The sequence below is a fragment of the Cetorhinus maximus genome, chromosome 13, assembly GCF_964194155.1.
Source record: "Cetorhinus maximus chromosome 13, sCetMax3.hap1.1, whole genome shotgun sequence".
NCBI classification, from domain to species: Eukaryota; Metazoa; Chordata; class Chondrichthyes; order Lamniformes; family Cetorhinidae; genus Cetorhinus; species Cetorhinus maximus.
Window position 1 is genome coordinate 89,174,571 of NC_135891.1, and position 27,074 is coordinate 89,201,644.

Consider the following 27,074-nt stretch of genomic DNA (forward strand, 5'->3'; position numbering starts at 1 on the left):
TTTCTTGATATCATGTGGAGTAAGTGGAACAGGCTTCTGTGATGTTGGTCACACTAGAAGGATATCACTTGGCACTTCTAACGTTGCAAATGCTTAAGCATTGTCTTCTGCACTAATATGCTGAACTCCTCCATCATTAATTAATGTTCATGGGGCCTCCTCCTCTCCTGTCATTTGTTGCTTAATTGTCCATTACCATTCATGATTGGATGTGGCAAACCTGCAGAGCTTTGGTCTAAGACATTAGGTTTGTAATCACTTAGCTCTTTCTATTGAATGCTCCTTCCACTGTTTAAAATGCAGAGTGAATGCTGAGGGCTTCCAGTAGCCCTGTGTTGTAGCTTCACCAGGTTGGCACCTCATTTCAGCTATGCCTAGTGCAGCTCCTGGCACACCCTCCTACACTCCTCCTACCAAGGTTGACCCACTGATTTGATAGTAATAATAGAATGAGAGATAAGGTGGGCTATGAGGTTACAGATTATGGTGGAATATGACTCTGCTGTTTATGATGGTCCATTGAGCAGAATCATCCCAGCTTTGTACTTAGTGTGGTAGTGGGTGGGAAACAGGATGTTTTACCCACCAGCTGCAATGGTGGCTTTTCATACCATATCATCCCAATGCTGCCTCATTAATAATGCATCCCAGGGAAACACGCCGTTTCGATGGCGGGCTCTCATTCGCCCCCGCGCCATCATCTCGCTACTTCATCATGCCGGGTGCCATACTTAAAGTGCAGCCAAATGAATGCCTCTCAGTGCTTCCGGACAAGGACTGCTGCACAGAAGATGTCGCCCAGAAAAACAAAAAGACTGCAGCGCCCCAGTTTAATGATGTGTCCCTCAAACGCCTCTCAGATGCACTGGAGGCCCGCCGTAAAGTCCTCTACCCGTGTCCTGGCCGCAGGAGGGGCAGCTACATCACCAATCCAGCATGGGAGGCGGTGGCAGCCGTGGTCAGTGCCCTACAAAAGAGGACAGCGGCCCAGTGCCAATAAAGGATGAATGATCTCCTCCGTTCCACCCCGGTAAGTCACCCTTCTCACACTCTCAACTCACACATTCACAAACCCATCACGTATCCACAGGGCCCTCACTCACTGCCAGTTCAAGGGACCTCACCATTCACTCTCTCACACACACCTTCATTGACCTAATCCCATCCATGGGACCACTCACCACCCACAGATGCTAGGCATACTTATCATCTGACCTGGCAGACGTCCTGTTTACATTCTTTCCACCTCTATTCATGCAGGACAAGCTGCACACAACAAAAGGGAGAGGTCGCAGACTGGTGGAGGAATGCTTGAAATCCAGGTCCTTGTGGAATTTGAAAACAGAGCCATCCAGCTGGCTGGCGAGAATCTGGACTGTCCCTGTGCTGACGGTGAGGTCGATGATGCTCAACCATGTGAGGGTCCAGCAATGCAACATCCATCTGACTACCATGCTGTGAGTGAGGTGTCCTGTTTCACAGAGATAAAAACAAAAAGCTAAAAGCTACTGCGGATGCTGGAAATCCAAAACAAAAACAGAATTACCTGGAAAAACTCAGCAGGTCTGGCAGCATCGGTGGAGAAGAAATCAGTTAACGTTTCGAGTCCTCACGACCCTTCGGCAGAACTGAGTATAGTTAGGAGAGGGGTGAAATATAAGCTGGTCTAAGGTGGGGGGCGGGGGGAGAGAGAAGTTGAGGGTGGGGTGATTGTGGGGATAAGCAAGCAGTGATAGGAGCAGATAATCAAAAGATGTCACAGACAAAAGGATCAAAGCGGTTTTGAAGGTGGTGATATTATCTAAGAAAAGTGCTAATTAAGAATGGAAGGCAGGATACTCAAGGTACAGCTCTAGTGGGGGTGGGGTGGAAAGACTAACAAAGTTTTAGTTTTAGATTTAAAAATAATGGAAATAGGTGGGAAAAGAAGAATCTATATAATTTTTTTTTCTTTTTTTTTCAATAATTTATATAGATTCTTCTTTTCCCACCTATTTCCATTATTTTTAAATCTACAACTAATACCTTGTCAATCTTTCCACCCCATTCCCACTAGAGCTGTACCTTGAGTATCCTGCCATCCATTCTTAATTAGCACTTTTCTTAGATAATATCACCACCTTCAACACCTCTTTGATCCTTTTGTCTGTGACATCTTTTGATTATCTGCTCCTATCACTGCTTGCTTATCCCCACAATCACCCCACCCTCAACTTCTCTCCCCCCGCCCCCTCACCCCCCCACCTTAGACCAGCTTATATTTCACCTTTCTCCTAACTATACTCAGTTCTGCCGAAGGGTCGTGAGGACTCAAAACATTAACTGATTCCTTCTCCACAGATGCTGCCAGACCTGCTGAGTTTTTCCAGGTAATTCTGTTTTTGTCCTGTTTCACAGGCCACTGCCATGTACTAATCACCTCTCCTTGCTTTCGCAGGCACATCTTGGAAACAGCCGATGGAATCCATGACCCAGGGCCTCCAATCAAGCCCCGAAGAAAGCTCTGGAGAGGATTCATTAAAGTCCCGTCACAGCGCTCACCCACACCCTCCACCAGCACAGAGACACACACCTCGGTGGGACCTAGCTTTAGAGTAGCTTCGGGATCACAATCTGGAGAGCACATTACACTGTCTGATCCACAGCAGGAGGTGGCAGGGACTTCCCAGGTGTCCAGCACTTGAAGGATTGCTGGAGGCCAGAAATCTGCTGAGTTCGAGTCAGAAGATGAGAGTCTGACTCGGTCATACCTCAGTTGCTGAAGCCACAAAGGCAAGCTTGGGAACGCTATAGTTGGCCACCATCAGTGTCAATATGAGAGCATGTGGGGCAGCTCGCTATCACTCCAACTTCCCCTTCTCCTCAAGGAGTCAGCCAGGGGCCATGGGGCACCTGTAGGGAGAAGGATCAGCAGGTACACACCCCGGGGCCATCCATCCAGGTGACTCCAGGAGTGTCCAGCCCATCCGAATCCCCTCTTCCTGTGACCCCAGCAGCTGCAGCTCCACAGGCCGAGGAGGGTGTCACTGCCACACTGCAGGACCCCGAGGCTGGGGCCCTCCAGGTCTTGGCCCTCCAGAGGACGCCTGCCAAGGTCATCACAGACAGGACGTAGCAGTCAGCAGGCTGCCTCCACACTGCTGTGGATGTCCAGAGAGCACCAAGACATAGCAGCAAGGTTAGGAAGGTTAAGAAGATGTTGTTGCACAGCCTGGGCATGGGTGTTAATCGCTTGTACATAATGTTCACTACTGTCAATAAACTCCCAAGATTGTCTATTTGCCTATGGCTCCTTGTTCTGATGAGCAGTGTGTCTGTCATTCACACGTGAAACCTTGGTCCCTGCACAAGATAAAGGCAGGTGTCTCAGTCCAGGGCCTCTTTCCTGTTCTTTGTGCAGCCTTCAGACCAAAATTATAGTCCAGCCTCACACTCACTGGACACATTACTGATGCCTGCATCTCGGTGGTGGTTGTCATTACTGCCAGAATGTCGTGGGCAGGCGTCACAGAGTTCCATCATTCTCTCTGTGTGTTCTCAGCACCTTTAAGGTGGGGCTGGCCCCCATCACACCAGCATCTGTGACCAGTGACGCTGTGCTCCTGAAGGGGTCAGGTGCTGAAGGCAGACAAAGTTTCACAGTTGTATCTCCATGATATGACCCTAATCACTGAGTGTAAGCGAGCTGCCCTCGGCCAGACAGGAGTCAGACATTCTCAGGGGCTGTGTGAAGATCAATGGAGTGTCCTCACTGCATGTTGTCATTATCCTCCTGGAATCTAGCAGCTATGATGGCCTTGCAAGCACGCCTGCTCTGGCTGGCCTGTGTGATGGCCCCATCGCTGTTATCATCGCCTTGGAGGGCCGCCTCACCCTGACCCTGTCGACATCCTCCTCATTGGAGGAGACATGCAGCTCCTCCATCTCCTCCTCAGCCAGCTCCTCGCCCCGCCCAGGTTGTAAAGAGCGCAGCAGGCGACGATGATATGTGACACCTTCTGTGGACTATATTGCAGGGCTCCACCAGGCCAGTCCAGGCACCGGAACCTCATTTTCAGCGTCCCAATGGTTTGCTCCGCCAAGTTGCGAGTTGCAGCATGAGCCTCGTTATACCTTCACTCTGCTGCAGTCTGAGGCCGCTGCACGGGTATCATCAGCCATGCCCTATGCGGGTAGACCTTGCACCAAGGAGCCAACCCTGCAGCTTCTGTGAGCCCTGGAAGATATCAGGGATCTGAGACCGACTGAGAATGTAGAAGCCATGGACACTGCCTGGGATCCATGTACAGAGCTGCAGGATGTGTTTGTGGTGGTCACACACCAGCTGCACATTCAGCGAATGGAATCCCTTGCAGTTGACATAGTTGACCGCGTGTTGTGACGGAGATCTGAGCGCCATGTGAGTGCAGTCGATGGCACCCTGGACCTGTGGGAAACCCAAGGCCTGGGAAAATCCCCTTGCTCTTGCATCCTAGCTGTCCTGGTTCCAGGCGAAATGCACAAAGCTGTGTGCCTTCACAAAGTTAGCATCCGTGACCTCATGGATGCATTTTTGGGTGGAGGCTTGTGATATCCCACAGAGGTCACCTCTGGAGCCCTTAAAGGAGCCACTGGCACAGAAATTGAGGGCCGTGGTCGGTTTCATGGCCACTGGCAGTGAATGCCTTCCAGGTCCCCGTGGCACCAAATCCGGCAGATGTGACCAACCAGTTCCCTAGACACGCGCAGTCATCGGCAACACTGGTTGTCGGTCATCTGTAGGAATGAAAGGCGGCGTCTATAGACCCTGGGTGTTGCTAGGCATGGAACAGTGATGGCTCACTGTGGCTCTTCAATGGTGTGTGCCTTCTTCCTGAGGGTGCTGCTTCTCCCTCTGCCCAGCCAGGTGCCTCCATCGCTCTCTCCTCCTTCGTCTCCACTCTCTGTACGATACGAGGCATACAGCTAGGTCACCAGGCTCCATTATACTGATGTATTCCTCCTGCAGGATGGAAGAGAGAGATGTGAGAGTTAGCTTGGGTGTACTAAGAACCTCTCTTGGTTAAGTCTGAAGGCCCTTTAATGCATCCTGGAGAGTGCTGGCCACCACTTAGATGGCCAGAGTTTAGTGCGCTGCATGCTGCCCTATACCCCATGCACCTGCGCCCCACTCCTCCTGACCGATTGGGGGCAGCTTTGCCCACTGGACTGCATACTGTGCTCTCAGCTCAGGAACAGGCATTCTCCTAACCCGCACTGCAAGGCTGCACTGTTAGCTTGAATCATGGGGGAACACTGGTCCAAACCGGGATGATGACATTGCAAAGAGCTGGGAGAGACTCCACCAGTGACTGCTCCATGGCCAGCTTTAGTAAGGAGATTGTACAACATGCCCAGTCGTCCAACTGTTCTGCAGTCCACTAAAATGCTCATTAGTTTGCAGTCTGTGCCCGAGGGGTGAAAAGTTCTGGAGCATTTGGTGGCAATTTCATGTCTCTGCATTGCTTGACTGGGTAGATAAACTAGAGGCCCGACTCCAAGCACATCAATGTGGCAGTGCCTGAACTGTCTCAGCTGCAGAGGAGCGGTCACTTTATACAAGGTTTCCTTAATATATGGCCGCTTCCCTCCCCTGCACCCTGCACGTGCTTGTGCACTACCATCAACCACAGTGCAGCCCTTGTCCGCCCCAAGTCGCCTCAGCAGCAGGGCAGCCCTTCTCCAGCAACGCATTGTCAGCCAGCTGAGAAAAAGCAACTTGCCTGTGCCCTCACCTGAATGCGCAGCACCTCAACCTTAAAGTCCAACAGGCGACCCTGGCAAGCGCTGCGTGACATTACTGTGCACTCTCTCTTGAGTTCCTCTCGAACTCAAGTGCACACCTTACATATGCTGCTGTGAAACACATTGACGTGATTGGATGATCCAGTGTGGGGGAATAATTCTGGCAAGCTGGGCTTATAAAGATATGCAGAGGTATGACCATGAGGTTCCCGATGTCCGACAGTGGGAAACACAGCCCGCCATTGACAGGCAGAGCGGACAATTGCAAGCTGGTTTCACGACATCGTGAAACTGATTTTTGGCCTTCTCGCCATATTGCCCGCTCACTGCCACCAAATACGCCGGACGCCAGCGGGCACGGAAAATTCCACCCATAGTGTCTCATGGATGCCCAGCTTTGAGCTGCTAGGATCTGTTCTGAACTCAAACCATTTAGCAAGTTGGCAATGCCACACAACATGATGGATGGTGTCCTCAGTTTAAAGTCGATATCTCATCTCCACAAACACTGTGTGGTGATCACTCCTACCAATACTGTCATGGACGGATGCACCTGCAACATGTAGATTGGCGAGGATGAGGTCAGATAGGTTTCTTTCTTGGGTTGGTTCTTTCACCACTCGCCACAGGCCCAGACTGGAAGATATGTCTTTCAGGACTTTGTTAGTTCAGTCAGTTTGTGCCACTCTTGATGATGGACATTGAAGCCCCCCACCCTGGGTACATTCTGTGTTCATGCTGACCTCAGTGTTTCTTCTAAATAGTGGTCAACATGGAGGAGTAACTGATTTGTCAGCTGAGGGAGGGCCGTAGGTGGTAATCAGCAGGAAGCGTTCTTGCCCATGTTTGACCTGATCGTATGGCCAGGATTTTCCGGTCGTTGGGCGGGCTCGAGCGAGAACAGCCACAAAACGGACCGCCATCAGACCCCGACCACGATTTCATGCTGGCTGGCCAATTCGCGGCCAGTCAGCGTGAATCGTGTGCTGCACCAGGGTGGGGACAGGAGGAGCGCGAGCATGGAAGTTCATGCATGCGCGCGGGTGCACGCAGTAAAAGCTCCCTGAGGCACAGAGCTGCCTCAGGGAGCAGAAGATTTTAAAAATAAAAAAAAAGAAATTAGAAATGTTAAAAACATGTCCCCTCATGTGACTCTGTCGCATGAACAGTGGCATGTTAGAGATGAGTTTGAAAAGTTCTTAATTTTTTTTAAGCACTGGTCGAAACTTCATCCCGCCCATGGATGAGGTTTCACCCCCCTTTTCGCTGCCCGTCAACCGAATGGTTGGACGGGCAGTGAAAAATTTCAATCAGTTCGTTCATTAAGGGTCTTATAGGCCGCTTAATTGTGGGCAGGCGTGCTGCCGATTCCCATGAGCGCCTGCCGACCGAAATATTGTGCAAGTGCGTGATGATGCTGGGACGCTTGTCCAACATCATCATGCATCATTTTACGCTCACTTAGGTCGGGCACATGCCCGCCCGACAAGCCAAAAATTCTACCCTATGAGATTTAATGGGGTCCAGAGTCAATGTTGAGGACTCTGAGGGTCATTCCCTCACAACTGTATACCCCTCTGCCACCACCTCTGGTGTGTGCGTCCTGTCAACAGGACAGAACATGCCCAGGAATGATAATGTAGGAGTCCGGTACATTGGCTGTAAGGTATAATTTTGTGAGCACGACTATGTCAGGCTGCTGCTTGACTAGTCTGTGGGACACCTCTCCCAATTTTGGCACTAGCCCCCAGAGGTCAGTGAAGAAGACTTTGCAGGGTTGACTGGGTAAGGTGTTCCTTTGTCGTGCCCATTGCCTAGGTCACTGCCAGGTAGACTGGCTGGCTTTATTCTTATACTTTTTTGTCGCAGTTTGACACAACTGAGTGGCTTGCTAAACCATTTCAGAGGGCAGTTAAGCGTGAACCCACATTGTTGTGGCTGGATGCACATATAGGCCAAACTGGATAAACAACTTTAGTGAATCAGATGAGTTTTTACAACAATCTGATAAGTTCCATTGTCACCGTTACTAAGACTAATTTTATTTTAAATTTAAATTCCTCTGGTGCCGTGGTGACTTTCTGGATCATTAGTGCAGGCCCCTTTAACACTCGTCCAGTAACATAGCCACTACGCTCCCCGATTTATCCCTCCGTGCTCCATGTACCTTGGTACCCTTGCCTAACAAAACTCCATCAATCTCAATTTCAACACTCCAAGGCCAATTTTTCCTTCCTGAGGTTTGTTAAGCTGAACAGAGTTCTATAGCTGGGTTCTAACCAAGGCTGTGTAGAAATAAAGCATCACGTCCTCACTTTTGTATTCTGGGCCTTTGAAATGTATTCCATCAGCCTTTCTGATTAATATTTTCTTGGAATTTTATTCCTTGCCCTTTGTTCCTTGCAAGTCCTTTATATTAATTTTTCTCCTGATTTTTGTCATAATTCCAAGACCCCAATTTTAACCCAACCTGCCTGGTGGGGGATGGGGTGGGTTCAGGTCAAAAGCCCTAATTATAACCCCGCCCGATTTTATACTGGAATTCAATGGAATGTAAGATGGAGCAGGGTGTAAACTGAGGGACTGAGTCAAACCCACTGACCTCTACCTCGCGGAGGCTGAGCGTCAACTCGCAGACACTTCCTCCTACCTCTCCCTGGACCATGACCCCACCACGGAACATCAAGCCATTGTTTCCAGGACTGTCACTGACCTCATCTCCTCTGGAGATCTTCCTCCCACAGCTTCCAACCTGATAGTCGCCCAACCTCGGACGGCCCGCTTCTACCTCCTACCCAAAATCCACAAACAGAACTGTCCCGGCAGACTGATCGTGTCAGCCTGTTCCTGCCCCACGGAACTCATTTCTTGTTATCTTGACTCCCTTCTCTCCCCTTGTCCAGTCCCTTCCCACCTACATCCGTGATTCCTCTGACACCTTACGTCACATCAACAATTTCCAGTTCCCTGGCCCCAACCGCTTCCTCTTCACCACGGATGTCCAATCCCTCTACACCTCCATCCCCCACCAGGATGGTCTGAGGGCCCTTAGCTTCTTCCTTGAACAGAGGCCCCAACAATCCCCATCCACCACTACTCTCCTCCGTCTGGCTGAACTTGTTCTCACACTGAACAATTTCTCCTTTAACTCCTCTCACTTCCTCCAAATAAAAGGTGTGGCTATGGGTACCCTCATGGGCCCCAGCTATGCCTGTCTCTTTATGGGGTATGTGGAACATTCCTTGTTCCAGTCCTACTCCGGCCCCCTCCCACAACTCTTTCTCCGGTACATCGATGATTACTTCGGTGCTGCTTCATACTCTCGTCGGGACCTGGAAAAATTTATTAATTTTGCTTCCAATCTCCACCCCTCCATCATTTTCACATGGTTCATCTCTGACACTTCTCTTCCCTTCCTTGACCTCTCTGTCTCAATTTCTGATGATAGACTGTCCACCAATATCCATTACAAGCCTACCGACTCCCACAGCTACCTCGACTACAGCTCCTCACACCCTGCTTCCTGTAAGGACTCCATCCCATTCTCTCAGTTCCTTTGCCTCCGTCGCATCTGTTCTGATGACCCTACCTTCAAAAACAGTTCCTCTGACATGTCCTCCTTCTTCCTTAACCAAGGTTTTCCACCCACGGTCGTTGACAGGGCCCTCAACCGTGTCCGGCCCATCTCCCGTGCATCCGCCCTCACGCCTTCTCCTCCCTCCCAGAAACATGGTAGGGTCCCCCTTGTCCTCCTCACTTATCACCCCACCAGCCTCCGCATTCAAAGGATCATCTTCCGCCATTTCCGCCAACTCCAGCATGATGCCACCACCAAACACATATTCCCTTCACCCCCCAATAATTTATATAGATTTTTCTTCTCCCACCTATTTCCATTATTTTTAAATCTACAACTAATACCTTGTCAGTCTTTCCACCCCACCCCCACTAGAGCTGTACCTTGAGTGTCCTGCCATCCATTCTTAATTAGCACTTTTCTTAGATAATATCACCACCTTCAACACCTCTTTGATCCTTTTGTCTGTGACATCTTTTGATTATCTGCTCCTGTCACTGTTTGCTTGTCCCTACAACCACCCCCCCTCAACTTCTCTCTCCCCCCGCCCCCCACCTTAAACCAGCTTATATTTCACCCCTCTCCTAACTATACTCAGTTCTGTTGAAGGGTCATGTGGACTCAAAATGTCGACTCTTTTCTTCTCCACCGATGCTGCCAGACCTGCTGAGTTTTCCCACGTAATTCTGTTTTTGTTTTGGATTTCCAGCATCCGCAGTAGTTTTTTGTTTTTAACACTGTGATCTTGCTGGATGAGTTGAAACGGAGGTTAAAGTCTCTGAAGCAGTGCATGAGGTGAACATTTCAACAAGCTACATGCTCCTTCGAATGTGCTGTTTGATGGAGTTCCCTTAGGAAAAAGGTTGGCTTAATTATATAAATATTGATTTGGTTCTGCCCATCCTGTCTGATTCTAAGTCAGCACTTCATGCATCCTATAGCAGTGATTCTCAAACCTTTTAAATGGATTAATAATCACAGAAATCCCCACCCTCATCTAAATTATAATACTACATAATACCCACAATATTGAAATGCTGAATGCAAGGAGTGTTAGAATAATGCTTTGAAGGAAAGGTATTTGCTTACAGATATATCAGTGAGATCAGTGCGTCTGCTTCTCACTGCAGGGTCTGTTTATCCTTAATGTGATGTTTGAAAATGGCACTCGTAAATCATTCAATATAAAATCCAATGTTTCTTGTTTCTCAAAGAGAAGTGGATGAAATTACAGGATGTGGTTCCCCCATAATGCCCATAAAAATCCTATGTCATTAAAAATAGAGCTTGATTTCCTCAGTCTGGTAAAGCTGTGGCCCTGCAAGGCACGAGGAGACCGGCCGCTGTATGGTCTGAAACTAACCTGACAGCTTTGTGCATCTCCTTGGCCAACAGTGTACCAACACAAGTGGCTGCAGACTCTGTTCACCTTTACCCTATCACTCCATGTGGGGCTTTTAACTAAAAAAGCTCAGCGTATTAAGCAGCGGCAGGCAGTCCTGAGTAACTACATAGCGGCGACATGGGATCCAAGCCTAACCACAGCGCCCTGGGCAGTCACTCATGTAGTCACCGGTAACTAATATTATAACACTGTATTCTGGACACAGTAGCAATGTTCCCTTACTGAAATCAGTTTCTACACACTATACATACATTTTCAGTCTTTTTTAAAGTTATCAGCAAACTCCAATTTACTCCCTTCCAGGTGGTGGGGGTTTTTCTGTAAACATTACTGGTAGCCATTATTATAGGTAGGGTTTTCCGCACCTGCCCATCACCTGGATTTTCCAGTCCCACCGTAAATCAATGGGCTTCTGGCTGGGGCGCTGCCTCACCCGCTGCGGGTCTCACCCGCAATGGGACCAGAAAATCCCAGCCAACAGCATTATAAAAGTCCTTAGACATATAACTGGGTGTCAGCATGGTTCAGCTGGTAACATTCTTGTGTCTGGTCTGGTAGTTGTGGATTTTTTGCCTCATTACAGGACTTGAGCACATGGCCAATGCTGACACTCCATTACAGTAACGAAGGAGTGCTGCATTGTCAATGGTACTGCCTTTCAGATGAGGTATTGGATTGAGCGATTCAGGCGTCTGTTAAAATCCCACAGCGATTTTCATGAAGAAAAGGCAGCACTTCTTGTTCTCTGGCTCAAAAAACAGTAAATATCTGTGTTTATATAACACTTTTCACGACCACAAGCATCTCAAAGCATCTTATAGCTAATGAAATGCTTCGGAAGTATAGTCACTGTTGTAATGTAGGGGATGTGACAGCCAGTTGTCCACAGCAAGCTCCCACAACAGCAATGCGACAATGCCCAGATAATCTGTTTTAGCAATGTTGTTTGTGGGTAAACCGGACAGCATTTGCCCTTCTGGCTTCCCACGTGGCAAGTGGCCCGCCTGCCACTAGTTATAACTCTTTCGAGTTATCAACAGTCACAGATTGTAACTCTTTCGAGTACATTCACAGTTCTTGGTTTCTGGGAGTGGGACATGAACCCACAACCCTCTGATTCAAAGGCGAGGTGCTATGAACTGAGCCACAGCTGACACCTCCGAATTGGAAACTCTTTCGAGTTATCAACAGTCACAGATTGCAACTCTTTCGAGTACAATCACAGTTCTTGGTTTCCGGGAGTGGGACATGAACCCACAACCCTCTGATTCAAAGGTGAGGGTGCTATGAACTGAGCCACAGCTGACACCATCAGCAATGGCAGAATGAGACTCTTAAGTACCATTAATCATCCACTTAAGGGCCTCAATTGGAGGTGGGGCAGGAAGGCCATTCACAAGCCTAACAGCCATGGACTTACTTGGAGCAGAGGCAGAAAGGTTGCGAGGTCCCCGCCACCACCAAACTCGCCATGGGTGAGGGCATTAAATTTCACCCCTGGGAGTGGGTCTTGAACCCACAATCTTCTGGACTGAGAGCTGAGCATGCTACCAAATGAGCCCCAACTGCACCAAAACAAAATCAACATGTCATTGGTGTTATTGATATCTGTGGAATCTTGCACAAAATGGACATCATGGACACCGCATTCAAAGTATATAATTGTATGTGAGGTGGGTTTTGAAGCCCTATAGAGTCTTCCTTTTGGAAGGTTAAATTTTAGACCTCTTATGGAATGTCCCAATTTTGAATTTGATGCCTAGGTCCACCACAGTTAAAGACCTCACAAAGGTTTCCTCAGTTTGAATGTTGCACTGATCTATGTGTATTAGACTTGCTGTTGGGTTGAGAAATATCCAGATTATATTCTTCATGAAAGGCAGAATTTATGGAGTATGATGTGGAACTTGCTGCCCTGAGTTACATTGCCAGTGTGAATCTCAGGCTGTTCAGCTACAAAAAGAGCATGTGCATGCTGAGCTTGGTTTACCATCTGTTAAATTTCATATCAGCCGGGCTTGAGTTCCCTCCCATCATAAAATGAACTCACAATTAAATCAGGTAGAAAGTGAAGTCTGGGTGATGGGCGACTGAGCTAATTGAGCTAATTGTCTTGTGTAAAGTAGCTATCAACACAGCTGATTTTTTCCATATACCTTGTACATTACGGGACTCATAATGCCAATTAGCACATGTGATGTAGTGACGTCATGGCTTGGTGCCAGGGCACTGCTGGCAACTTGTGCAGCTGGCACCGCAACCAGGTGCCGGGAAGATTAATTACAGATGGAAAGCCCCAAAATGGCTCTTCAGGTTTTTTTCAACAACTTTATTTCAATATTGCCAGTGGTTGCACCAAGGCCCAGCCTAAATGAGACAATGGCAGGAGACCAACGGAAAAGTAGCTTAAGGTCAGTGCACTTTGCAACTTGGCTTTTGATAGACTGTGATTATACTGCATCTGGTGCACTGCCAGTCACTCCAGCTTGCTATCCCATTTTAATCCCATTTTAGGAGGTAATTTTGAACTGTAGTTACTGTTGGTACTTGGATAAACACAGCAGCCAATGTGCACACAGCAGTGAACTCAAACAACAGCGACAAAAGGTAAGTGACTAGTATCTGCTTCGGTAGTGTTGATTGAGGAGTAAATGTTGGACAGGATATCAAAGGAATTGATTCCGCTCTTAGAATAGGGCCATGGAATCTTTTCCATTTACCCGAATAAGCGAGTATGGTCTTGAATTAATGCCTCGTTTGAAAGAGAGCACCTCCAACAGCACAGGGCTCCCTTAATACTGCACTGAAATGTCAAAGGAGATTATGTGGTTAGCTGCATAAAGGGCTTGAACCCATAACCTTCCAACTTCAAAATAAGAGTCCAAGCTGACGCTTGCGGCAGGATTTTTAGGTTGGCGGATGCGATCGGCAGGCCTGGGTTAGGCCGGGGAACAGATCGCGCCGACTGCAATCAGCCCCCGACCACTATTTGATGTTAGCTAATTAAGGGCCAGCCAATGTGAATCGCGTGCTGAAAAGCTCAGCGCTGCCAGGGCGGGGGTGGGAAGACAGCGGGCACTGACTCGGGGTGGCTGCAGACCCAAAAATCCTCAAATAACGGCAGGATTTTACATCCCGGAGGTGGGCACGCGCCCGACCCGATCGGGCGTAAAATAGTGCGCGATGACGTCAGGCGAGCGCCCCGACATCATCGCACACTTGCACGATATTTCGGTCAGTGGGCACGTGCGAGAGGCAGCAGCGCACCCGCCGACAATTATGCGGCCTATTAAGGCCCTTAATCAATTAATTAAGATCTATTTTTCGCTGCACATCCAACCTTACGGCTGGCGGGCAGGGGAATCGGCCAGGCTGCCTTTTGATTTTTTTAGCAAACCTCGCCCGTGGGCGGGGTGAGGGTTCCACAATTAAATAAATAATAAACGTAATATTTTGGGCAGAATTTTTATTCTGTTAATGTTATTGCAAGTGAGTCCCGTGTCGGGACAATTTTTTTTCAGATTTTAAAACTCTTTTTCATTTTAAAATTGTTCAGTTCCCCAAGGCAGCTCCCTGCCTTCAGGGAGCTTTCGGTGCGCTCTCCCCCGCACATGTGCTGACCGCTGCGCTCGCACTCCTCCCACCCCCCACCCCGGCAGCGCTGAGATTCTCAGCGCATTTCCCGCTGGCTGGCTAATTAACGGCCGGTCGGCGGAAACTGCAGTCAGGGGCCGATCGCGGTCGGTGGTCCATTTCCCAGCCACTCCCTGGCCCACCTGCCTCACCCGCCTGACAACCGAAAATCCTGCCCATAATGTTTTGAAAAGCAGGAAAATAATGTCCAAGCGTCCCAATCAGGCACCTGAAAATACACATGGTAAAAACGCTGTCCATCGATTTTTATTTTTATTTTATTTCCTCACGGAAACCTCATCCGGCCTTGGATGAGGTCTCACGAAAAATATAAAGGCCACCTGTCCGCCGAATGTTAAGGTTGGACGTGCAACTTAGAATTAAAGACAATTGCGCCGTTAATTACCTTAATTGGCCTCCTAATTGTCGGCAGGCGCGCTTCCAACTTTTATGCGCGTCCGCCGACCGAAATATCGCGTGAACACCCAGCGTCATCTCGCGCGATTTCACACCGGGTCGGGTCAGTCACGCACCTGCCCAATCAGCATAAAATTCTGCCCGCGGCGAATGAAAGTTGAAAATTCCAAAGTTTCAAAATGGAAGGAGGTTTTATGCTCTCAATATTTAAATACTTAATATTTTTATTTCTTCTTGTGTGGAAATAGCAGCCCATTTTGTCCTAATAATTAAATCAAGCGTTGGATAAAAGGTGAGATACGTGAAATTTGGCAATCTTCAATATTGTACGAAGGTAATGTCCTGCTTGGCTTAATTGCACCGTAATACTGCTCCTGGGGCTGCTGAATTCCACATTGGATAGCACACAACCTGAAGTGTGTTACAAGGTAGGAACCCAAAGAGAGATTGAGACAATGTGAGTACCAAGAGTGCATAATTCAGTAAAGCCAAGGGATCTGCAGAGGATGAGAAAACATCATTGATAGTTTGTAGAAATGTGCTGAAACCTAAGAATGCAAGGAATGAGAAATGGCCATTCAGCCCATTAGTCCCGATCCTTGACAGCCCAACTACAATCTACCCCATCATGAACTATATTCGCCTATTTACTTTCATTCTACAGGGTGTACAACATACTCTGTGACTGACCCTACGCCATCTATTTAACCTCATTCCACAATCAATGTAGAATTTATCCTATCATGGATTCTACAACAGCTATTTAATCTCCAGAGGGAAAATTCTGTTAAAATATTCAAAAGTAATCACATGAAATGCCATAACATTCCTCCCATCTCCATCTTCAACTCCAGGGCCTGCTAGTCTCTGGTAATATTTCCTGCCCTGCCCCTGCTCCTGCCTTTACACTTAATCCAGCCTCAACAACACCAGAAACTTTGGCCGGAATCTCCTCAAATGCAAGTTTGTCCCACCGCTGGGACCAAAATCAGGAAACGAGCCCACATGGGCGGGTGGCAGGAGCCCAGGTGGAATATTACTGGCGGTGGCCTCTTAATTGGCCACCTTGGGATCACCATCCAATTAAGAATTAGAGCTGCTGGCCCAATCAGGAGACCGGCAGCTTGACAGCCTCAGCAGCACCGCCAGTGTCGTGGCCAGTGCTGAGGTTGCAGAAAGAAGAGGGCACCTTCATGTTGAGGTAAGTTTCGTTATCCAATATGCTGGGCCCATGGAGGCAGGCCCCGGTGATCGGAGGGGTGAGCCCTCCATCAGTGGCGCCAGAGCCACAGGGGCTGCCATTACCGCAATGGGCCCCTCCATGGGCCATGGAGCAGCCATTAAGAAAGACCCCATCAACCCATCAACTCTCTGGAAGGGCTGCCATAGTTTACCTGGCACTTTCCCCAGGCGGTGGTGCCCTATCCCAATGTTGGTAAAATGGCAGGAAGTTACCCTTAATTGGCCTATTTATTGGTTTAATTAGCCTCTTTCCTCTGGTCAGTGGGCAGCTGTGCACCTGCCATTCCTGGAGTCCAAAATATCCCATGGCGTTGACACCTTCATTTTACAAGGTGTCCAACCTTCCAACCCCACTCTAGAGAACAGGTAAAATCCAAACCATTGTGTCTCATTGAGGCAGTGGCATGTCCCCTAAGGCATGAAAGAAGTCATAAACAACATAAATCAAACTTTATTCTTTTTTCCTTATTTAAAAACGATCTCTGCTGAACCAAAAGATGGCCATCACAAGTCACCTGAATGTCTAGAATTGTAAGGTGACCACTAAGGCATTGTATGGATGGCACTGGGGACATGCCCTGACATGTTGCTCATGGAATCTCACACCTGCGACTGTCAGGGTCCATTTCAAACAGAAACAATTGAAAGAAAATGAACATCATTTACACCTTTAAAAGCTTAGCTTCTAGCAGAGTCCGAGTGTCTGCCAAGACAATCGCTACCCGGGACAGGATCGTCAATATGGATAATAACTCTTTCATAGGGGTGAATTTTTCCTATGGCAGGTGGGCTGTTCGGGAGCGGACACGGGTGGGAGCGGAGGCGATCAGTGCCCGCGATCAGCTCCGCGCCACCATTTTACGCGGGCTGCGTGAATCGCGGCTCCCGAGATCAGCGGGAAGGCGTGGGCGGCAGCGGGAGTCCAATGACCGCCGGGTCCAATGGCGACCCAGCGGTCTATTCAAAAACAGCACAGGCAGCCTTCCAAAGGCTGCCACCGATGTCGCACAGGAGGATGTCCAACAGCGCTCTCGGAGGGCAGGCCAGGCAGGAGTTCAGGTCGGCGGGACAGTCAGCCCTGAGACTTTCGGACAAGTGCCTCGCTGCCCTCCTCAAGGAGGTGGCAGCACGCCGCGACATCCTTGTGCCAAGGCATGGGAGGAGGAGGCCTCCCCCCCCACATAATGAAATGTGCCTCAGAGGAGGTGGCAGAAAGGGTCAGCTCCCACGATGTGGCGGGATGCACCTGGGTGCAGTGCTGATGATGGGCCTCTGGAGTCGTCCCTGGGTCAGCAGATGCTGGATGTCCAGCAGGGTGTGCGGGAGGATCTGGCGGAGATACATGAGGGAATGTGTGCATTGGTCTCCGTGATGGAGGAGTCCATGCAGAGCATGTGCAATGCAATGGCCCTCATGGCCAAGCGCACTGCCTCCTCCATGTACAGAGTGTCAACTCTCATGGAGAGGCTCCTCCAGGAGAACAATCAGGGCTTCCTGGGGATGCGCTCAGACCTGCAAGCCCTCACAGCGGCATTGGCCTCAGGTGGTAAGTGTCAATGTGCGAGATGGATTGGGCACCCAGTATCCCAGCTTGGTTCACATCCATCAATGGTGAACAGGGAGGTCCAAAGTGACTTCACATTGGCACACAAGCTGCCTGTCATCTCTCTCAGGGTGAGGGCAGCAGCTCCTCCGCCCCTCTGCCAGTGACCGTGGCATCTGATGAGGCTGCAGCGACTGGAGAGATGCCAGCTGTGCCACTGGCTGCTCCCTCCCAGTCGGGGCCAGCACAAGCTCCATGGGCCAGAGGACGCCCACCGAGGTCAATAAGGCCAACAGGACAGCAGAGTGAGCAGGACGTCTCCAACGCTGGTGCCAGTGAGGAGGGAGTATCTAGACATAGCATCCACAAATGTAAATGTAAATCACCTTGGGCACACCACGGGCTTATCACAGGTGGTTTTCTTTTGTCCCCGTTTCAGTTGTTTTTAAGTTGGTGTGCTGTTTAATACCTTTTAATGCACTTTCATTTCTGTACGCAAGTTGCCAATCATTAAATGTTTTAGTTCTCAACAAGCCTCTGGGTGCTTCATTAGTTCTGCAGGTGAAGAGGAACCCATGATGTTATGAGTGACTTGTTATTGAGCTTTATTTGCAAGGCACATAGTTAATGTTCCTAAACAGGCAAACATTGTTCTCAGGTATTGAGTATGGGGCCTGCAGCCCTGGCATGTGTTGGAGGTTCATCTGTGGTGTGCTAGCTGAAGGATCATTGGATCAAAGCCTCCCAGGTGCCCCTGCCTCCCTGGAGGTTCCCCAGGTCATCGTCCACCCCCTCAGCCCTCAGTGTTCTCCTGACCGTGCTCGTACTCGGACTCACTACTGGACTCATCGTCTGCAGCCAGAGCATCTCATCTACATCTTATTCCTCCACTGCGTCCCCCCGTTCTAGCGCCAAATTGTGTAGAGCGCAGCATGCAACCACTATCACCGACACATGATCTGGGGGGTATTGGAGTGCACCCCCGAACGGTCCAGGCATTGGAAGCACAACTTGAGAAGACCGATGGTTCTTTCTACGACCGCCTTTGTGGGGGCGTGGCTCCTATTGTACCTCTGCTCGGCCTCTGTTCTTGGATGGCAGAGAGGTGTCATGAGCCACCTTTTGAGGGGATAGCCCTTGTCGCCCAGCAGCCATCCATCCAGCCAGGCTGGAGCACTGAAGAGCCCGGCACCTGGGAGTATCTCAGGATGTAGGCATCATAGGAGCTGCCTGGGTGCCTTGCAAAGATTTGAGGAATCAGCATCCTGTGATCACACACTATCTGCACGTTCATGGAGTGGAAGCCCTTCCTGTTGACGAAGGCACCGGGCTCACCTGCTGGCGCCTTTATGGCCACATGTGTGTGTGTCTATTGCACCCTGGACACGGGGAAACCCAGAAATCGCTGCAAAGCCTCTGGCTCGCTGTGTCTGACTGGCCTCGTCCGTGCAGTAGTGAATGAAAGTCAATGCACGCCTGAACAGAGCATCTGTCACCAACTTGACACAATTGTGGACAGCTGACTGGGAGACTCCACAAAGATCATCCACTAACCCCTGGAAAGAGCCGAAGGCATACAAGTTGAGGGCAGCCGTGGCATTCAACGCCACTGACATGGGGTGTCCACCCACACAGTTGAAGCTGATCTCAGGGCTTATCATCTGACAGATAGAGGTCACTGTCTCCTTTGAGAGATGGAACTTCCTTCGGCACTGAACCTCAGACATATTGAGGCCTGTAAAGCCTGGCAGCAGGATAGTGGCATCTCCTGCGGCCCCTTCCACCTTGCACTTCCCGTTGGCCCTGCGCCCCTTGTGCCTGCACCTCTCCTCCCAAAGATGGCTCCCCTGGAAGCTGAAAAGTGACACCTGGCCTCCTCCACATTCTGGCCCTCTCTTCCTCCTCAGAGGTGCCTCCAGTGGAGAGCACAATCCCCATTCCCAGGGTATGGGAAGACTGCCTGAAACCTGCAAGGCCCCAAGAATGATGTTTACTCCAGAGTCCTGACCTGAAGCCTGTTATTCCTGTCAAAGCAGCTCTGAAGAGAATTGAAGTTGTCCTGTTTACACAAGCAAATAGCAGTAAGTTTAAAAAGTAAATTACTAACAACTCGCATTAGTGAGCCCACTCACCCCTCTTATCCCGCCCGTGGATGAGGATTTTAAAAATGTGGCCTACCCGCCTGCCCATTGCTCCCCCGCAATGCCCTGAAAATTGCACGGGCTGTGAAAAATCGCTGTGCATTGTGTAAGTGGCCCGTTAATTAATGGCAGGCCGCCTCGTAAGTCATAGCGCGCGCGCGCCCTCCGAAATATCGTGATGGTGCGCAGTGATGTCGGGACACACGCCCAACGTCATCACGTGTCATGTTACGCGTCGACGTGTCGGGCCTGCCCCCGCATGCCGATGGCAAAATTCTGCCCATCGGCTAATGGCTGGGAGGTTATAAACCACCAAACAAAAACCAGATCCAGACACCAGGTAAAACATCCCTTTATGAGATCATTGTGGAGGAAGGAGGTCACATGACTTATGTAACCATTTTGAAATCCCTATATGCAGTTGAGGACTCAGAAGCGGCCCAGTCTGCTGATTTATCTCCAACCTGCGAATATTGAACAACAAGACTCCGGGCTGACCAAGCAGCCTGTATCAAACCCTCCTCAACATCTGTTACCTGGAAGCCACTGGCCACCGCCTGCCAAACAGACCATGACCTTCTGCCAGGAACCCGCCTGAACTGGAACTTCTCCATGAGGGAACCCCCTCTGGATTTGGACTTTCTGGACTCTGGAAATCATGTGAACCAATAGCCATTTCTGTGGTTCTTTTTACTGCTAGGCTATTCATAACTGTAAAACCCTCCTTTCCTACCCTTTTACTTGTATACTTGTGTGTGTATGAAGTTGCAAACATCCATTGCCCCCACCGCCCCGCCCCGCCCCCCACCCTCGGTTTTAATGTGTGAATAAACTAAATTTACAATTTAAGAGAGTTTGCTGTGAGTCACTTTAAAAATTGACTACACCAACAAAGGGTTTTTGGAATAAGCGTCACAGCCCATTATTACGACAAAAAACACCTCTGCTTACGGACAGATGGTGAGAGAATAATGGAGTTCAGTCTTACCCCTTTCTCCTGCCCATAACAGCAGCTAATCATCTCAATCCGAACCTATCCCTAAAATCTCTCACCATTTCCCATCTTAGGTTTCCTATTTTTTGCTTGTTTTGTGCACTGTTAGTGGAATTGCGGACACAATGAGGGTCTGCTGTCTCCTACGCACAACCTGATTAAACTAGAAGCAGTTCTATTAGCACAGATTTCTCTGACTGATACAGAGAACTATTAGAGTGCATATGTCTTATTCTGTTACACAGTTCGATGACTTTACATCATTACCCCTATCAATGCCAGGCAGTTCTCGGCTTTTATTTAATTAATTATATTCCTCTCATTTTTAAGTGCTATTTCCTTTATATTCTTTCAGGGCTGATCTTCAGGCTTGGACTCTTGTGAGGGTTTTTTTGCTGCAGTGCTGGCAGGCTTTCTCCTCCTCACTTAAGTGACCATTCTTTCTAAGTGAGTGTCAGCAGGCTGCTAAACCAGGTTGCAGTCACCCCCTGTTCTTTTCACAACTGATAACCATATACATGCACTTTAAAGCAGGGGTCCCTTGATTGCAATCAGGAGCAGGGAGCTTGGTTGATTTTTTTTCTTCCCCCCATCCCCTGATCCAGGGGAACCAATGGCAACGAAAATTCCAGCACTCTTGTCCTGGATGAGATCACTCACTCCAGAAACACTAGGGTGGAACATATGAGCCAGAATATTGCTGTCGGCGTGCAATTACGTAAAATTACACGAGATGATGTCGGGCGCGAGTCATCGCACATCATTTTGATATTGCGTTCGGCTGGCTCGCGCCGGAGGCGGCTGCACGCCTGCCAAACTGTCAAAGTATTAAGGCCATTAAGAAAGTAATTTACGTCATTAACAACACGGCCCATCCAATCTTAAGGTTGGCGGGCAGGCGAAGAGCCCAAGCGGCCTTCGTATTTTCCAGGAAACCTCATCCATGGGCAGGATGAGGTTTCCTGAAGGTTTTATAAAATTAATAAATCAGTTTGGTAAACTTGACAAACATGTCCCAGCTCATGTGGCACGGTCACACGAGGGGACATGTTTAAATAATTTTTAACTTTACTATTTGAAAACTTTTATTATGTATTTAATCTCCCTGAGGCAGCTCCGTGCCTCAGGGAGATTGCTGCGCTTGAGTGCAGGCCTCGATTTTCCCTCCTCCCCCTCGCCCGCACAGGTAGCGCTTAGCGGTACGGAACGCACGTTACGCTGGGCAGGCCTTAATTGGCCTGCCTGCATAAAATGGTGGCACGCAGCTGATGGTAGGTGGTGATTGGCTCCGCACCCGCCCCTGCCCGCTCCCGCCCAGCTCGCCCGATATAGGTAAGATTCAGCCCGAGGAATTTTCCTTGCTTTGTGCATTTACTCCCTGAGGCATTGGAGCAGCTTTCTATTCTCACTGTTATTTTACAACAGCCTTCTCCGCCCTCTCTGATCTTCGATGTACACAATCTTAGGCTGACACATCAATGCAGTACTGAGGGATATAAAAGCAAATATTGCAGAGCCTGGAAATCTGAAACAAAATCAGAAAATACCAGAAATACTCAGCAGGTCAGGCAGCACCTGTGGAGAGAGAAAACATGTTAATCTTTCAGGTCGATGGCCCTTCATCAGAACTCATTTTCATTTCATACTGAGGGATAAGCTGCTAAACCGAGACTATTATAAAAGCAAAATACTGCGGGTGCTGGAAATCTGAAATAAAAACAAAAAATCTGAAAAAAACTCAGCAGGTCTGACAGCATCTGTGGAAAGAGAAACAGAGTTAATGTTTCGAGTCGGTATAACTCTTCTTCAGAGCTAAAGAAAAGTAGAAATATGATGGAATTTAAACTGTTTAAGGGGGTTGGAACATCATTGAAGTCTTTTCTTTTTCTGATTTATCGCCAGAGAATCACAACCATTAAATAAGTTCACCTTAGTTCTAATGAAAATTGGTCTGGCCCTGAAAAAGCTGTGAGATTGACCCCAATAAAGACATCACCCCAGAAGCAGAGCAGAGAGACTTAGAAAAAGTGACACCAACTGGGAATATGATCTGGTCTCTAATGCTTTCTGATACTGAGTTTCATTTTACTTTGAAAACTTTCCAGGTTGAAAAGCTGCAAATCTTATAAACCACTCCAAATTCAATATATATTAAATAGCAAAAGAAATACAATTAAAGTTATATATTGTTTAAAATATTTCACAGGTACATTTCAAATCAATATAACTCAGGATTTAATATTTTTAAATTCCCCACATTATTTGCAATAAATTGCTGTGAGATTGCCTTGCACTCTGCTATGCTGCAACCTGCATCAATGGCTGCTTGACTTTGCATCACATTGATATAGGAAGTAGCCAATTGGATAGGCTTGATACCAAGTGCTGTGTAACTGTCAATACAATGCAGATGTCTTTCAAACGTCTAAAAGTGAAAGTCAAATAAGTTCCAGGCCACCTGCGGGACTACTGGTTCATTGTTGGTTAGCTACAATACTATCATCTCTTCGTTAACATAAAAATGCAACTAGAACCCTGCGCAGTGCTCTCGACATATAGGGTTGCCTGCTCCCCCAAACCCCCATCCTCTCCTGAAAGTGTTGATTCCCCTCCTTGAGATAGAGTTCTATGGCTCCTTGGTACTTGTTGTAATATTCCTTTAAGGGATAGCAGCATGACATCACAAGAAGGGAAGTGTGTCATGTGATCCAGTCTTAGTTTCACTTTTGCTTTGTGCAGAGCACAGCACACAGCTCTGATGTCTTCAAGCTCTCTGCCAATGTATAACTATTCTCAAGTACCAAGTCTTGAAAAATGAATCCATAATGTATTTACCCAATCCCTTATGAATTATTGGTGCCTTGTGTCTTATATAGCAATTAAGCTCAAGGACTTAAATCATTATAATAACACAAGATGGTGATCAGCAGTGGTCAAACAGCCTGGCAGCAAGATTATTACAGGTACATCATGGTGAACAGCCTTAGGTCACGCTACATGGCATGAGTCGTTTTGGTCGGATTATAACAAAGTCGCAACATCGGAGAGTGTTCAAAATGCAGCATGCTGATTGCGAAGAAAAGCTTTGAAGACACAACGCTGAAATAGTGCTCAGGTAAAGAGCTGTTAAGCAGACAGATCCCTCGTGGTGAGATTGCAGCGCGTAGCCTGTCAGTTCCGTAAATGGGACAGCGCATCGAGAGGACCAGCACTATGTTAACTCCGTTGGGAAAGGCAAGTGAACAGGGTGTGGGCCAAATCGATAGTGAGCAAGGGAGTCTCAAACAAAAGAAACAAAAAAAAAGTAATTAGAATTGGGCTACAGAGGGTTATAATGAGTGGCTTCGGGAGTTGCTGAACAGTAAATTGAATAAAGAGCAAAGGCGCCATTACTCAATGGTATGTTCCCATTACAGCTCTTCTTCATGGGCAAAGCTTCAAAAAAGCGTTCAAAAGCTTTACAGTGACACTCATCCCCGGAGAAGGGAGGTCAAAGGGACATTATCAGAATGCCCGGGTTGGACTTGTCCCGCTTTTTGTGTACAGGACATACCTGGGCAATTTTCCACATAGCCGGGTGGATGCCAGTGTTGTAGCTGTACTGAAACAGCTTGGCTAGGGGCGTGGCTAGATCTGGAGCACAAGCCTTCAGTACAATTGCCGGAATATTGTCAGGACGCATAGCCTTTGCAGTATCCAGTGCCCTCAGCCATTTCTTGATATCACGTGGAGTGGATCAAATTGGCTGAAGACTGGCATCTATGCTGCTGGAGACCTCCGGAGGAGGCCGAGATAGATCATCCACTCGGCACTTCTGGCTGAAGATTGTAGCAAATGCTTCAGCCTTATCTTTTGTACTGATGTGCTGGGCTCCTCCATCATTGAGGATGGGGATATTTGTGGAGTTTCCTCCTCCAATGAGTTGTTTAATATTCCACCACCATTCATAATTGGATGTGGCAGGACCGCAGAGCTTAGACCTGATCCGTTGGTTGTGGAATCGCTTAGCTCTGTCTATCACTTGCTGCTTTTGCTGCTTGGCACGCATATTGTCCTGTGTTGTAGCTTCACCAGGTTGACACCTCATTTTTAGGTATGCCTGGTGTTGCTCCTGGCATGCCCTCCTGCATCCTTCATTGAACCAGAGTCGATCCCTGGCTTGGTGGTAATGGTTGAGTGGGGGATATGCAGGGCCATGAGGTTACAGATTGTGGTTACAGATTGAGTACAATTCTGCTGCTACTGATGGTGCCCTATGGATGCCCAGTCTTGGGTTGCTAGATCTGTTAGAAATCTATCCCATTTAGCACAGTGGTAGTGCCACACAACACAATGGAGGGTATCCATCAAGATGGGGCTTCGTCTCCACAAGGACTGTGCAGCGGTCACTCCTACTGATACTGTCATGGACAGATGCATCTGTGGCAGGCAGGTTGGTGAGCATGAGATCAAGTATGTTTTTCCCTCTTGTTGGTTCCCTCACCACCTGCCGCAGACTCAGTCTAGCGGCTATGTCCTTGAGGGCTATGGCGATGCTACTGAGCCTCCCTTAGTGATGGACATTGAAGTCCCCCACCCAGAGTACATTCTGCACCCTTGCCACCCTCAGTGCTTCTTCCAAGTGGTGGTCAACATGGAGGAGCACTGATTCATCATCTGAGGCAGGGGGTGGGGGCAGCAGTATGTGGTAATCAGCAGGAGTTTCCTTGCTCATTTGTGACCTGATGCCATGAGATTTCACGGGGTCCGGAGTCCAGAATTAATGTTGAGGACTTCCTGGGCAACTCCCTCCTGACTGTATACCACTTTGCTGGGTCTGTGAGACAGCTCTCCCAATTTTGGGACTAGCCCTTAGATGTTCATAAAGAGGACTTTGCAGGTCGACAGGGCTGGCTTTGCTGTTGTCATTTTTAGATGCCCTCTGAAGTGGCCTAGCAAGCCACGCAGTTGTATCAAACTGCTAAAAAGTCAGTAAAAGGGGATGAAACCAGACAGACCAACCGGCAACGAGCTAGTTACCAGAAACACCTAGCTCGATGCCAGTTGGTCTGTCCGGTTTCATTCCTTTTTATTAACTTCTTAGCGGTTTGATACAACTGAGTGGCTTGCTAGGTCATTTCAGGGTCATCCACATTTCTGCAGATCTGATATCACATGTAGACCAGACCAGGTGAGGATGACAGATTTCCTTCCCTGAAGAGGATTAATGAACCATGTGGGTTTTTAACAACAATCAACAATGGTTATCATTAAACTTTTTATTCCAGATTTTTAGTGAATTCAAATTTTGAACACAGGTCCCCAGAACATTGCTCTGGATCTCTGGATTACCAGTCCAGTGACAATAACTCTATAACACTCCCTCCCCTGAAGATGTGCACGATGAGATGAAGAAGGGTGAACACATGCTTGACACCATCAATCTCATGGAAAACATTGACAAGTGCCAACATACTACCCCTGCGAATTCTAAAAGACTTGTATCCATAGATGTGGAAGGCCATGGCAAAACCTACTACTGTGAAATTCTCAGTGTAGAACTGTTCACCAAATCAATGGACAGGGTCCATTGTCCTGGAGTGCAATTACAGTCAGTCCTCCTGCGTATTACAGATGTTCTACATCGTGGAAACTAAAGGCCCAATGGTTGCAAGTCTACTGGCATGTCGGGACCTCACACCAGTAACAATCCATGAAATCAGTCAGACACGACAAGGCAGATCAACTTCAGAAACTATCAGTTCATGGCTGAACATCAATATATCAAAACTATTTTGACAAAATTGGCAGTTTCAAGGGAGATGCATCATTACACTTGCAGGAGAATGCAAGCCTGTCAACTGATCCATCATGGAAGTGCAGCATCCACAAACAATACAAATTGAAGGTTGGGAGGTGCTGACATAGTGGCATTGTCACTGGGCTAGTATTCAGAGACCCAGGGTATTGCTCTGGGGACCTGGGTTTGAATCCCACCATGGCAGATGGTAAAATTTGAATTCATTAAAAATCTGGAATTAAAAGTCTGCTGATGACTACGAAACCACTGTCAATTGTGGTAAAAACCCATCTGGTTCACTAATGTCCTTTAAGAAAGGCAATCTGCCATCCTTACCTGGTCTGGCCTCACATGTGACTCCAGACCCACAGCAATGTGGTTGACTCTTAACTGACCCCTGAACAAAGGCAATTAGGGATGGGTAATAAATGCTGACCTTGCCAGCGACGCCCACATCCCATGAATGAATAAAAAAAACTGGGTAAAATGGAGAAAGACGGAATCAATAGATGAGCACACAGATTGGTGCAGTTCGATCACGTCACATGATGAAGGATGGCTCATTGAGAGTATGCCTCGA